General features: G+C 36.0%; 1 long non-coding RNA gene across 1 annotated transcript; it reads left to right on the top strand.

Annotated features, from left to right (window-relative positions):
- The first annotated feature begins 748 nt into the window (after positions 1–748).
- On the top strand, positions 749–3,897 carry LOC113047594 (uncharacterized). The gene is made up of 3 exons (XR_003276308.1): positions 749–1,054; positions 1,942–1,990; positions 3,751–3,897. It is a non-coding gene; the product is annotated as an uncharacterized LOC113047594 (long non-coding RNA).
- The last annotated feature ends 10,060 nt before the right edge of the window (positions 3,898–13,957 follow it).

The following is a 13,957-nucleotide window of genomic DNA, read 5'->3' as shown; positions in this document are numbered from 1 at the left end:
CCGCTGGATTTAAACAGTGCTTTATTTCATCAGGAGTAGGTTGTAACAATTGCTCTACTTTCTATCCCAATAGTGAAAATTCACCAAAGTTTGCATGCATCAAGAGTCTGTGGCTAATTGAGTAATGTAGGAAGCATGGGATGTATTGCTACCTACAAACTACTAGTTAAATGTGCAATATTCAAACCATTAGTCCTGCTAGAGATGAAATCTCTCGCCACACTGCCTTTGCTCATGGTGCCTTTTATCAGTCTTTGACATTTAAGTAAAACTAAAAACCCTGAGATTGCGGTGTCATTTTCTGAGCCTTTACCAGTTTAATTCAGTCAAATGTGATGTTAAAGGCTTCTGTGGCTTCTGCACTTTAACATTTCCTCACGTCGAGTTGGCATTTTTATATTGATGTTGTACAAGATGAACCTGTTTAAGTTAATGTGACAAACAAGTTAGGTCAAAAGAAATTCTGATTATATTACCTAAAATGTATAATGTTATGAACTATACTTTTTGTGTCAATTGATGTTTTTAGAAGATTACAGTTTTTGAATCTACCCAGCTCTGTGTTCTATAATAATAAACTGAGATAATGAAGAAAACTATAGAGGATAGATAGCTAGATTTAAAAAAAAAACGTTTTTTATATCTGTTATATTACAAAAAATGTTATTATTTAGGATAAATTATTTATATAAAGGTATTAAGCCTATATCATCTTCTTTGCAATGTAAGATTTTCCATAACATTCATGGCACACCTGTTCTCAGTGAAGTTCAATGCTCAGCATCTATTCACACTCTTACATCTGAGCAATAATTACACTGAAACCGAGTAACGCTGATCATGAAAATGTTTTCACATCATGTCAACGTGAGCTCGTGTTGATATGGAGGCGCCGGCTGTCAGTCACTGTAACAAGGACACTTGCTGATTTCTGAGAGATGATAGATGTGCTGTACGAACCAGCGCTCGCAGTCTGTGAAGGTAAACATCCATAACCTTGCAATACTTCACCATGGTAACCACCGTTTCCTGCAAAACAGCAGTTACTGCAGAGGTAGATCTTCTCTTCGTTCAGAATCGTTTTCTCATTCTCTTTCTCTTTTCTTCCTTTCTTTAATGTTACATTAAAATGCATGATCTGAAGACTACACAATAATTTATTAATAATAACAACAATAATATATAGTACGATCAATACTGAAAGCGTTTTAGCAAACAAACTAGCAAAAACAATAACATGGAAATAATTTTATAGACCATAAATGCTTGCTTATGCTCACCAAGACTGCATCACAATATTGCAATATTGTTAAATGTTCCTACAATATAAAACAACCATTTTCTCTCTGGATATATTTTCAAATGTAGCCAATTGGTGAAGTTCTAGCAGTGTCACGTGATCCTGCAGAAGTCCGTCTAAACTGCTGAGTTGCTGCTTAAGAAACATTTATATCACTTGAAAAAAACTGGTGCTGTTTATTTTTATTTTATTTTTTGTGAAACCGTGTTTTTTCTTGCTAAATAGAAAGTTCAAAATAATTGATTTGGTGTAGAAATCTTTTGTAACTTTACAAATGTCTTTATTGTCTTTTAATCAATTTAATTCCACCTCGTTTCATTCATTTAAAACAAAATGTTTGAATGGTAATGTATGTTACATGCAGACACATTGTAACAAACAAAATAAGAAAAGGGGGAAGGGTGATTTTTTTTTTTTTTTAAGTACTGAGAAATATTCAAAAGATGATTCCAGGCATATGAAAACTTTTTCCCTCTTGTGAACATTAAAACTGGCTGATCATGACTGTTACAGTAATAAACATCATTGTTATGGGTATAGCAGAACATTCCACTTACAGTAGAAGAGTGATAGCAGTATGAAGAAAAATCAGTCCTCCCAAGATTCAATAACTGTTAATCACAATAACTGTTATCTCAAAGCACTCAGAGAAGATCTCCAGATGCAGCTGAAGACAGGACCTGTCACGAGGTGAAATTATACAACAGTTTACAACACTCTCTGTATTCACAGATTATTGAGAGGCCTTTCTTTTCTGTTCATGTCTTGTGTGAATGGTCTGTAGGCTGGAGAACAGTAAGTCAGATCTACATCCCTCCCGTCTTCAGAGACGGTCTCTCTCTCTTTCTCTCTCTCTCTCTCTCTCTCTCTGTTTCCTCCTGTCTCTCTGAACCACTGCTAATGTGTAAGTTTATCAGAATAATAGGCGCTGTGCTTTATTTACTTAATTACTGTCGATGTGGCTCAATCTAGAATGCTCTTATTATAACTAACAAAGCTGTAAAAATGTGTTCATAAAATGATTACAGATTCGTTTGGCACAGATTCTGTCTTTAACTACAAACTCCTCTCACAATATATATTCAGAGCATTGTTTCAAAGCATGTGTTTTAGTTTGGGTCTTAGAAACCAGGTGCTGGATTAATAATCACCTGCTGTTCTTAAAAACATGGCATGAATGCAAGCTCAAAATTTTGTTTTTATGAAGTTATAAACCATGCTTTAAGATTTAATACACACCAAGATAGTAAACCTACCATTATTTATAGAAAATTGGGTTTAAGGTAGTTTTGTGTGGCTTCTTTTACAAACACAACCTTATGAAAAATAAGTGTATTGAATGTGCACTTGCAAATACTTGCAAAAAACTGTTGCTGGGCATAATATAATATTAATGAAATTATTTTGACTTAAAGAGAGCACACTTTAACACATTTCTCTAAAAAAAGAATCCACTTTGTAATGTCAACAAAGTTAAAAGTTTTATTTAAAAAGTACATTTTAAAACATTGTTTTAATCATCTTTTTTAGCTTTAAAGAAATACACTTAATTGAATGTTTATTGTATACTTGATTTAAAGGTGTCCCAGTTACAATGTTATTATACATTTAGTCAGTTTACTACATACTTACTCTATGGTTAGGGTTAGGGCTTGACTTGGGGTTACTCGCATGTAATTATGCATCATGTATTGTTATTATATCAGTGAGTACATATAACATGTGTAACATGGACACCTTAAAGTGTTATTGGCAATTTCAACCGAAGTTTGAATTACATTTCATGTTACTATATTTTAAAATGTACTAAATATTCATTGAAAAAATGTGTAATTACAAAACTATTGAAATATATGGCACAATTCCAATAAAGTATTTTTCACCACAAATTCTTGTCAGTGCATGTGGCGGTACTCTTTAACCATGTTTCAAAAGCAGTAGAATAATTATGACATTACATATAGAGGTGTAGATGTGTAAAAAACAAAAAAAAAACAGCAAAAGCACTCTAGAGCGCAACTGTCATGTTTTTAAGCATTGTGAATGGAAGCTGTCATTTAGTTAAAAGAATTTAGTCACGATAAATAAAATAAAAATAATAATAAAACAAATAATAAAACCATTGTTGGAACCAATGAGTAATGGTTTGAATTCAGTGCATTAATGCTCTCCTGTTTTCATGTGTAATATTTAAAGTATAGTGGAATCTGTTAGCAAAAACAATACTAATAATTTGTGGGAGAAATGTTTTTAATTGTCATTAAAAGGTCAATGGTGTAAAATTAACTTAAGGGGCCCAAAATAGGTTGGTTTCTTTATGCAAAACATTGCCTTTTTCTGTTGCTTTGGTGAAATATGACTCTGACATGTGCTTTGTGAATTTTTTTCAACTAGTAGCAGACTGTAAATTGATTTCTCTCTCTCTCTCTCTCTCTCTCTTTCTCTCTCAGATCTGAGAGATGAAGGGATGAGCAAACAGATGCACATCAGCAGTGAGTCACTGGCTGACTTTACATGTGAGCATCATCTCCTCCACTGCACAGTCTCCATAATGATGCTTTATCGATCCCAGTGCTGCTGTTTGTCTTGTTTTTTAATAAAATAACCTAAAATGATTGATTTATTTTTTCTATTGAGATGTTTTTGCAGTGCTTTTGAGATGTACCTTGATCAAATTAAGCGACTCAGTCAGGGAATCAGGACGGTAAATTGAATCTCTGAAATCTAAGTGATGTTGACTTTCTGATTTCCACAGCACAGATCACACACTTCTCATTAGCTCTCCACTATTCAATCAAACAAGTCCTTTTTCTAATGGCTAAATGGCTAATTGATTAGATGTTATTTTCATAATTCATACAGACAGCGAACACAGAAGCCCTTTGGGTTGCAGGAACGGCTCTGCCGGGCTATTATTTTCATTAGCGTCTGTTTAGAGAGACGGCTTGTTTTATTTTGGGTTCGTCATGAGGGATGAGTGGGCACATGTGAGAACAGTTCGTACTTGTATTAGATGCCAAGAAATCACTAGAGAGAAGAGGAGGGGATGAAAGGACACGAGTCAGATAATGAGCGGAGAGGATATAAAGGCCATGCTTCTAATGCAGACCTAAAACAATGTTTTCGGCCTCCCATCATTCAAAATGAATTATTCATCAAGACATTTGTATTTGAAACATGTTGATGAAATGAGTCGCCCATAGGCAGCTGTCCTAACTGAAACAGAGCTCATATGTGACTCATGGGCAGCATTGATTTCAATAGAGTTGGCATTAGCATGTTGCTAAGCTAAACGTAAACCTATAGTAGGATATCTATACGTAGATTCACTCAGAAAGGTACAGATGCTGTCAGTGGGGTGATGTCTTTTAAAGGTTAGCTAAATTTGCTCCTACTTCAGAGTAGAAACTATCAGTGACTTAAGTACATGCTGATTGACCAGTAATATATGTAACACAACACCAGCTATACCTGGCATTTTTAAAAAGCCACTGTGGTTCACAGTGAATTTACCGCTTGACGTCGTGCCTAACAATGCCCCTTAGCTGTTATAAATTCACTGTAAACCACAGCTTCACGGGGCTTATTGCTTTTATAAAACGGTTACTCCATATAATTAGCAGGTTTCACAAAATAAAAACAGAGCAAACAAAGTGTAATGATGTTAATAAAAACGTTATTCTTCCACCAAACAATGTAGCTGTGGCTCTAACAAAGTGGTTGCCGAGCAACACTCAAACGTAAACAAAGGTGAATGTTTGTAGAGTAATTTATAACAGCTTCGAACGTGCCTCAGCCAATCAGAATCAAGGACCAGAACTATCTGTTTTATAAAACGGTATTTACCTGTTTTCTGAAGCATTATGCCTCGATGATATTTAATACTGCAAGTTGTCATCGGAGCTTTAGTCCGATTTTCATCTAAATTGTGTGTTTACATTCCATCTCTGTTATAACAAAACCCACGACGCACTACATAAACAGCTGCGATCACAGTGTCCTCCATTCGCTGGCTGTTGATGTGTGTAAACACTGCAAATAAAGACTCCTGCTGCCGGTGTGAATGTAGGAGGGGAAACTGGTTCTCTAGGAACCACAGCTGTTACTAGATCTATGCTGTTGAACACTCACATTAACAAAACAATGGGTTCTTCATGAAAAGTGACACAACACTGTGTAACCTATGATTGTTATAATCACAGATATCTGTATACTGTCTATATGGGCTCCTTGATGAGAATTCACCATTCTAACTTAATCTAAATCCGCAGAAAATCAGCTGTTTAAGACTGATGCAGATGTGAATATCTATGGTTGCAAACACAAAGTCAACTTTCTGTCAGTTGTACGCAGATGGAATTTTAGAAATGTAAACAAATATCCATGTACAGGGTCCAATACTAATCATAAAACTATATATTTAAAACACATATAATCATACACACCCAAATATTGTGTAAAATAACAAATTACAGTGAAATATTTGAATCTGCTGTTCAAAGGTTTGTTTTTCGGCTCACCAAGGCTGTATCTGTTTGGTCAGACATACAGTAAAATGATAATACTTTCAAATATATTGCCAATTAAGATGACTGTTTTCTATTTGAATATGTTCAAATCTATTTTAGTCCTAGTGATGTCAAAGGTTCATTGTCACATGATCCTTCATAAATCTTTCTAATATGTTGATTTAATGCCCCGAGAAACATTTCTTTCTATTTCCAGTGTTGAAAACAATTGCGCTGACCTCCTGGTGTGATCTCCTGCGGGACACACTACTCATCAACCTCGGCCTGAGTTTGTCTTGCTGTGATGAATCACAGTTTCTTAACTTAACTCAGCAAGCAGCCATTTCATTTCCTTCACTCTTGCGGCCGCCTTGAGACATATTTGCAGTCAATTTTCCTCAAATAGTTTGAGGGCTATACTTGGTAATGTCTGAGGAGACGGTTTAAAAACGGCAGCCTAGGCCTATTTCCTCTCCCAGCATAATAGAGCGCAGCAGCAGGTCAAATCCTTCCCATTTTCTCCGCGGAGAAACAGATTTCAAGTGATAACATGTAAAGCTTTCAAGACAGATGCACCATGAACTGTGAGGTTGTAAAGTGGTTGCTTTATTTGTCATTATAAATAGCTTAGCAGCACACTCCCATGAAGCATTGCAAATCATGTAATCCAGTCTCTTTAGACTCTCTTTAGGAGGTTTTTATGCTTTAAAACAAATGTATTTTACCCTGTTTGATGTGCTCTATGTGTGTGTGTTGATCAGTGTTTACATGCGAATAAAAGCCTTAAATCTGTTCATCATATAAAACCAGTGTCTGTCTTCCGAAGTCTTGCAATAAACCGCTTAATTAATTTGGATTAGTTTCATTGTGCCTTTATGAAGTTACTGAAGCTTGAAAGCGCCTAGATTACATCAGATCAAAAAAAAAAAAAAGAAGAAAAGAAAAAAGAATTCATACGAGTAATCAGTTTTATTACTTATTTTAATTTAAGTTTCAGCAAATCAACTGTCTATATTCAACAAAAAATGTGACCCTAGAGCACAAAAGCAGGTATAAGTAGCACAGGTATATTTGTAGCATTAGCCAAAAATACATTGTATGGGTCAAAATAATTTATTTTTCTTTTATGCCAAAAATCTATAGGATATTGATTAAAGATCATGTTCCATGAAGATTATTTTGTAAATGTCAAAGGTCAATTCACACTGCACACGATTGTTGGTATTTGTCTATGTGGTGTAAATGGCCTTAAAAAGCACCAAAACTTTAATTAAAAGTGACTTTAATAAAAAAAAAAATGTCTACAGGGTGTAGCAGACAGCAGTACAGATGTAGATCTGATGTGTGGAGCGGAGATTAAAGCAGCTCACAATGTTCTTGCCCAAATTCCGAACATGTGTCGGGGTCGACTGGGAGACACAGCTGTCACTGCTGAAGTAGCAGTTGATCCTTCAAACAGTTACACTGAAAGACTTCTGTAGACGAGCCCAGACATGTACTGTGTTAGCATCGAGGAGGAGTGATGATCTGAGATTTAAAAACTCTGAATATAACGCACCGAACTTGTAAAAAGTGCACTTTGTAATAGTGTCAGATTGAGCCTTTTAACTGTCTCTCTCATCCTTCCCTTTCAGTTCTCATTTATACCTACACAGATTGGACAGTCTTTCTCTCAGTACTCTATTGGGGATCCAACCCACAGGTCACATTCCCAGCTCCTCCAGTGAATGACTGAAAACCCACGTCCTGAAGGGGATCTGCATGCAGTGCCTTTTAAATTCTGATAGAAGAATGTCTGTTGGGTTCACTTCTCAGTTTCAACATGAACGACCCAATTCATCTCTGTATTACCAAAAAGCACAATTTGTAAATCTTACAAGCATATTTGCATGTGTCAGTTTATTTGCCAGTGTATATGCTGGACAAGTCTCATGATCCGAGTGGTTAGTCTTGGCTAACAGTTGTGTTCATGCAGCTCTGAAGCTGGATCTGTATCAGCTGCTGGCTCATGATCCCTATTCTCCACAAGAGACGTTTGTGCCAATCTTGGGAAAGACTGTTTCCTCTACAGTTCATGAGGTGATGAACATATCCCGCTGCATTAACGAATCCAGTCTGAGGCCCATCTGTTCACCTGTGCAGCAGACTTACTGAACTGACTCACTGTGTTTGTCTGTAGCGGGTCGGTTTGAGTGGGACAGTGAAGATTTGCATGTCGATCTTCCATTAGAGGAAATGTACCATGTACCACATGGTTGGAAACCATGTGAATCCAGCTGCAGTCGTACAAGAATTGTAAATAATGTTAGCCGATTTAAGAGCACCAGGTTAGCAAACGGAGCAAACTGTGAATTATTAGCTGATACTCTTCACGCACAAAACCTATTAAAAAAACATGGAGTCTGACATGCAGGTAAAATAAATGTTATCCTAATTTGTTCCCTTGTTTAAGTAAATTGTGGCCACATTGAACTAATCCATTAGCCTGTTTTAGTTCAGTTGTTGCTACAATTGAATTGCATAAACTATATTACAGGAAACTTCGTAAACCCTACAATCCAAAACAACAAGGAAAAAGTGTCCATTGCTGTCTCGACAGTTTGAATGTGTCTGTGTGTCTTTTTTTTTTTATGCATTCAGCAGCCAGTAATTGAAAAACACACCACACAAAATGCATTGTGGTCAGCACAAACCATGTGTATTCTTGTAAGACCAGTTTAAGTATTAGTGCATAATGATCTTTTGCTTTCCGGCCTATAACTCTGGTGGAAATCCATTAACGCTGATGTTTTTGCTGGACCAGGAGGATGCAGGGATGTGCAGTGTGTTTGTGTGCCTCAGTCGCTCTCAGTTCCTCTCTTTCTCCATGCAAGACATGTCTGGGATGAACGCCCACCATCAGCTCCATCTCCAACACACCTGCGAACACTACTGCAGGAGCAGCTGGCCGGCAAACACAGCTTCAATGTCATCGTGGAGGTCAAACATACCGTCGGGCTGCTTTCACTCATTTATAACGTGACAGATTATGATCTGCTTCGTCATTTAATCCTAAAGTCTCCTGTCTCTTTCGCTCTTGAAGATTTTCCTCTGTATATTCTATTCCTCTAAATATATGTTCCTGTGGTTTAGTGGTAGAGCATTGCGTTACTAGTGCACAAGGTTGTGGGTTTGATTCCCAAGGAACACGTTAATTAAAAATTTGGTAGCACTTTATTTTACAGTCCTGTTCCTCATGTACATACTATCTACTTATTATAGTAATTACAATAACTATGTAATAACTAGGTACTAACCCTGAACCTACCCCTAAACCTAACCCTACCCCATGTAGTTACCTTGTATTACAGGACTCTTAGATAAATACACTGTAAGTACACGTACTGTAAAATAAAGTGCAACCAAAAATTTTATCCTGAACCAACTGTAAGTCAATTTGGATAAATGCTAAATGCTTTAATTTAATTTAATGTATATACACCAGCCAAAAGTTTGGACACACTTGCCTTAAAAGCTTTCAGGCTAATGCTTTATGCTCAATTACTTTAAGTTGTACTATTCTCTATAGAAATATAAAATGTGATTTGTAATTTACAGTTTTTAAAACAAAAACTGACAGTTTTCTATAAGATTAGTTTAGTTAGATTAGCCAAAAGTCAATATTCTGTTGTCACATAACGTCACTCCAAACCCGAAGACTTTCATTCATCTTCCAAACACAAATTAAGATACTTTTAATAAAACCCGAGACATTTCTGCTCTTCCAGTGAAAATCTGTTCCACCAAAACTTTCAAGCTTCAAAAGGTTCATACAGACATCATAAAAGCAATGCATATTTCCCCAAAGGAGAACTGGATATTGCTTTGATTTAACATTTCATTCCCATACTGTACATCCAATTGTTTTTTGTTTTTGTTGGTGGTATTAATCCCAAAATCATCAAAACTAAAGAATTAGGTGTGTCCAGACGTTTGCATAGTTGTGTATGTGTCTTCTTTTCATTGGTCTGGAGGAAAAGGAACACTACAAACACTAACATTTGCATCTAAACCTTAAATTGGCACAATATGTTCGTATTATTTTAAATTGAGCGCGAAACAGCTCATATAAAAGCGAATTATACATTTTCAGTTCAGGTTCAGGTGCATGAACAAGCAGGAATGACCAGGACTTTTCTCAGTGGACCGGTCAATTTATGGTCCAGCTGTCGATCCCACATTTAGATACCAAGCAAATAAACAAAGAATTTATTAGGAGACCACATTCTGACATCATCTGACTCGCCGATTTAAGCTGTGGTCCTGGATCCTGGCAACATAGTCAACAGTTTCGACAAATTAATAGGCCTATATATATATATATATATATATATATATATGAGAACTAGATAATACAGCAGGTGTTATGTTGTTATTCGGTTGGTACCAAAGTGTCAAGCTGTGTTGAGGTCCTAGTCCATTTTTGGCTCCTGATATATATCAAAGTACTATGGTATTACCACCACTTTTAATAATAATAGCACTTTATTTTCAGAACGGTGGTTCTTCAGATTAGTAAAATCTTCACACTGAGGAAACGTGGTTCTTTAGGGAAACTAAGAATGGTTCTTCTATGACATCACTGTGAATCCCCCCTTTTGGGACCTTTATTTTTAAAAGTGTAATTTTGCGATGGCCAGTACAAACACACAACATTCATAAATTGCTTTTTCATAAATCAGTGCCGGTGTCCTTTATTAATATCCGAGTCATATTTGCACCCTCACACACAGTCACAGAGGAAATTACGGCAGTAATGGCCCAGACGATAGCCTCTGTACCATTCATCGTCAGTCTTCGGCAGTTGTCTGCTCCTGTTTTAACATAGTCATGAGCGCTCTACTTTAGTCTGGCATAAATAGAAGTCTTAATAGATTTGGCCTGAGAGCGCATGCAGCGCACACACCTGCTCTTAATAACACAGAGCAGCTGCACGGCTTCACTCCAGAGCATTTCACCATGTCACGTGACTCAGACGCTTACCTGTTATTTAATTCATCTCAGTTTGTACAGCGGCGCCACATTTACATACACGCATCGTGTGTTATTAGAAACACCATTAATGTTCTTTGACCTCGTTGAACTTTGTTTGCTTGTGTTGGAATTTACTGGAAGGTAAATGGAAATGAATAGCCATTAACAGTTAGCTTGTGTAAGAGCATTGAGTTGAGGTTCATTTTAATGTTTATTTGAACCATCCTTTAAAATGGAAGTGTAGTAGGAATGAATGGCATTTTTATTTCCTGTCTGATTCCACATCCACTTTACTGTATGTGATCTTGTCAGTGTTCATCTCAGTTTGGGATCAAGTCATGGCAGGAGAAGATGGTTCCCTCCATCCATGAATAACTTCAAGCTGTCTGGCAGGGAGATGACAGATGTGCTTTTGACTTCACAGTCTGTTCTCTTTCTCATTTTCTCTGCCTCCTCTGGTTTTTAAAGGCCTTACATTAGTGCTGTTTGTTTTTGCTACTGCACTGCCAGATCAGAGTTTTATCATAACTGAAATCACTTCTTTAAGTTTTCTTCAAATTAACTTAGTAGTCAGTACATTTTTAGGCATTTCATTCTATTTCACTTGTATATTTCATTCTAGTAATATTTTTTTGTTTGTTTCTAAGTTCATTTTAATCACTTGCGAGCCAAAGTCCTGTCACACATAGTACACAGTATGTGCATTTGTTGTCTAGTGGCCATTTCTTGTGCTTTCAACTTATTTTGTGGAGTTTACAGGAGCATTTTTTTCATTTGTATATTGGGTGAGTTAGATTTATAACTATTGAACGGAAGACTTTTCACGATTGGCCATCCATGATTGTATATGTAGGGGAATTGTTAGAACAGATTTGTAGAAATGTAACATTACATCACTTACTCAACGATGGATCCTCTGCAGTGAATGGGTGCCGTCAGAATGAGAGTCCAAACAGCTGATAAAACATCACAATAATCCACACCACACCAGTCCATCATTAAACATCTTGTACTATGTGTTTGTAATGAACAAATCCATCATTAAGATGTTTTTAATCTTCAAACCATTGCTTGTGAGTAAAAGATGAGTTTTCCATATTGCTTTATCCAATGAAAAAGTTGTCAACATCTGAACTAGGAGAGTAATATGCACAGTTAAAAACATCTCTAAACAAGTATGTCTGGGGGATGTTTCACTTATTATCATTCACTTATTATGAATTAATTGAGTTTTTTTTTTAATGAGTTTGTTTTTTTGTTTGTTTTTTGTTTTTTTCACATCTTTTCACTTCACAAGATGTTAGGTGATGGACTGGAGTGGTGTGGATTACTGACGGCACCCATTCACTGCAGAGCATCCATTGGTGAGCAAGTGATGCAATACTAAATCTCTTCAAATCTGTTCTAATGAAGAAACAAACTAATCTACATATTGGATGGTTTGATGGTGAGTAAATCTTCAGCAAATGTAAAATAATAATAATAATAATATTTTTTATTTTTTCTAGTGCCCACTTGACACCTCATAAGACTGGATTAATAGTTTTGGCTGTTCAGTGGTGTGGGCTGTTATATGAGGTAACTTTCTATGTGTCATTATCACATGGAGGACTTTGGAGACATTTGAGACAGACCTAAAGTTTTTGTTTTGAATGTTTTTGGTATAAATGTAATTCAAATATAAACATGGAAATAAATACATATTTTTATTGGACAAATTAATTGACATTATTAAAACCCTTTAAAGTCCTTAGAGCACAAATCTAGTCATAACGGTTGATTTTTCATCTGAAAGCTGAATAAATAAGATGTCAATTGATAGCATGATTGTTAGGATAGGACGAGATTTGGTTGGGATACATCTATTTGAAAATTGAATCTGAGGGTGCCAAAAACAAAAAACAAAACAAAAAAACAATATATATATATATATATATAAAAATAAAATATCTTCATAGAACATTATCTTTACTTAATATCCTAATGATTTTTGGCATTATTTTGACCCATACAAAGTATTTTTGCTATTTCTATTGATTTAAATATAGTTAATATAAATAATACAAATATAAAATAATGTTCAATTAAAAAAATATATCATTTTAAAAAGGAAAAATAAATGGCCAGTTTAAAATGTTTTAATTAATTAATGTTTTAAATTGTGTATTTAAACGTTTGCTTATAATTCAATTAAAATGAATTTATTTATTATTGCATTTATAAACATGATTTTAATAAGTTGCAAATATGTATTCATTAATCAATTTAAAAACAGATTTTTATTTATTTATTTTTTTTATGCTTGAATTATTAAATTGGTCATTTATTCCCAGTCCTCCATATAAAAGCATGTTGAAGCCTTGAAATACGACCATCCCGGCCACTGCTGCCCTCTGCTGTCCAGATATGAAAGATGCAGTTTCTGTAGTCTGATACTGATGTATCATCACATTTTTCTGCTTCAAGCTACCATCAAAAGTTTTTCATACCCTCAACCTCAGGTTTCTGTCACTGCTTATGTATCTGAGTGCTGCAGTGCAACAAACCTGATCTCCACATGTGCCTGTTCACCAGAGAAGAGGACACTGCACGCTGTCCTCCGCCCTGTTATGCCACCCGGACCGAAACCACCCAGGCTTTGAGCGGCCTGGCAAACGTGGGCAACCGACACTTCCTTTGAATGACCGAGACTGGTGAGAAGAGAGTGTCTGGGTGATATGCTTTTAGGAAAGATGAGTTTGAAGTAGAAGGTAGGACAGAATTACAGGAACTACTGTAAAAAGAAGTTTTATTTTGTTTTTCAGCTTTTGAGACAGTTCTGAGGTCATGGTTTGACTGAGCGCTGATGTTGTGCTACTTTTGTCTCTGTCATATGTTCAACACATGGTCCCTGAACCCAGAGCAGCTTACAATGGGAAGTCTTGTGTTTGTGCGTGTGCAGTGGAAAATATGAGCCTCTGCCTCGTCTTTCCCTGCAGGCATCGTGGAGAGCGATGACATCAGTGCCCTAATTGGAGAAATGGAGACGGCCGTTAATTATTTTCAGAAGGTGAGTCCAGAGCACTGCGTTCAGGGGCGATTTTCTCACATGACCTGTACGTGACATGTGTCCACGGAGTCGAAATAATTCATGGGA

This window comes from Carassius auratus, chromosome 28, assembly GCF_003368295.1.
Source record: "Carassius auratus strain Wakin chromosome 28, ASM336829v1, whole genome shotgun sequence".
In the NCBI taxonomy this organism is placed as follows: Eukaryota; Metazoa; Chordata; class Actinopteri; order Cypriniformes; family Cyprinidae; genus Carassius; species Carassius auratus.
This window is presented reverse-complemented; position numbering and strand designations above follow the sequence as displayed.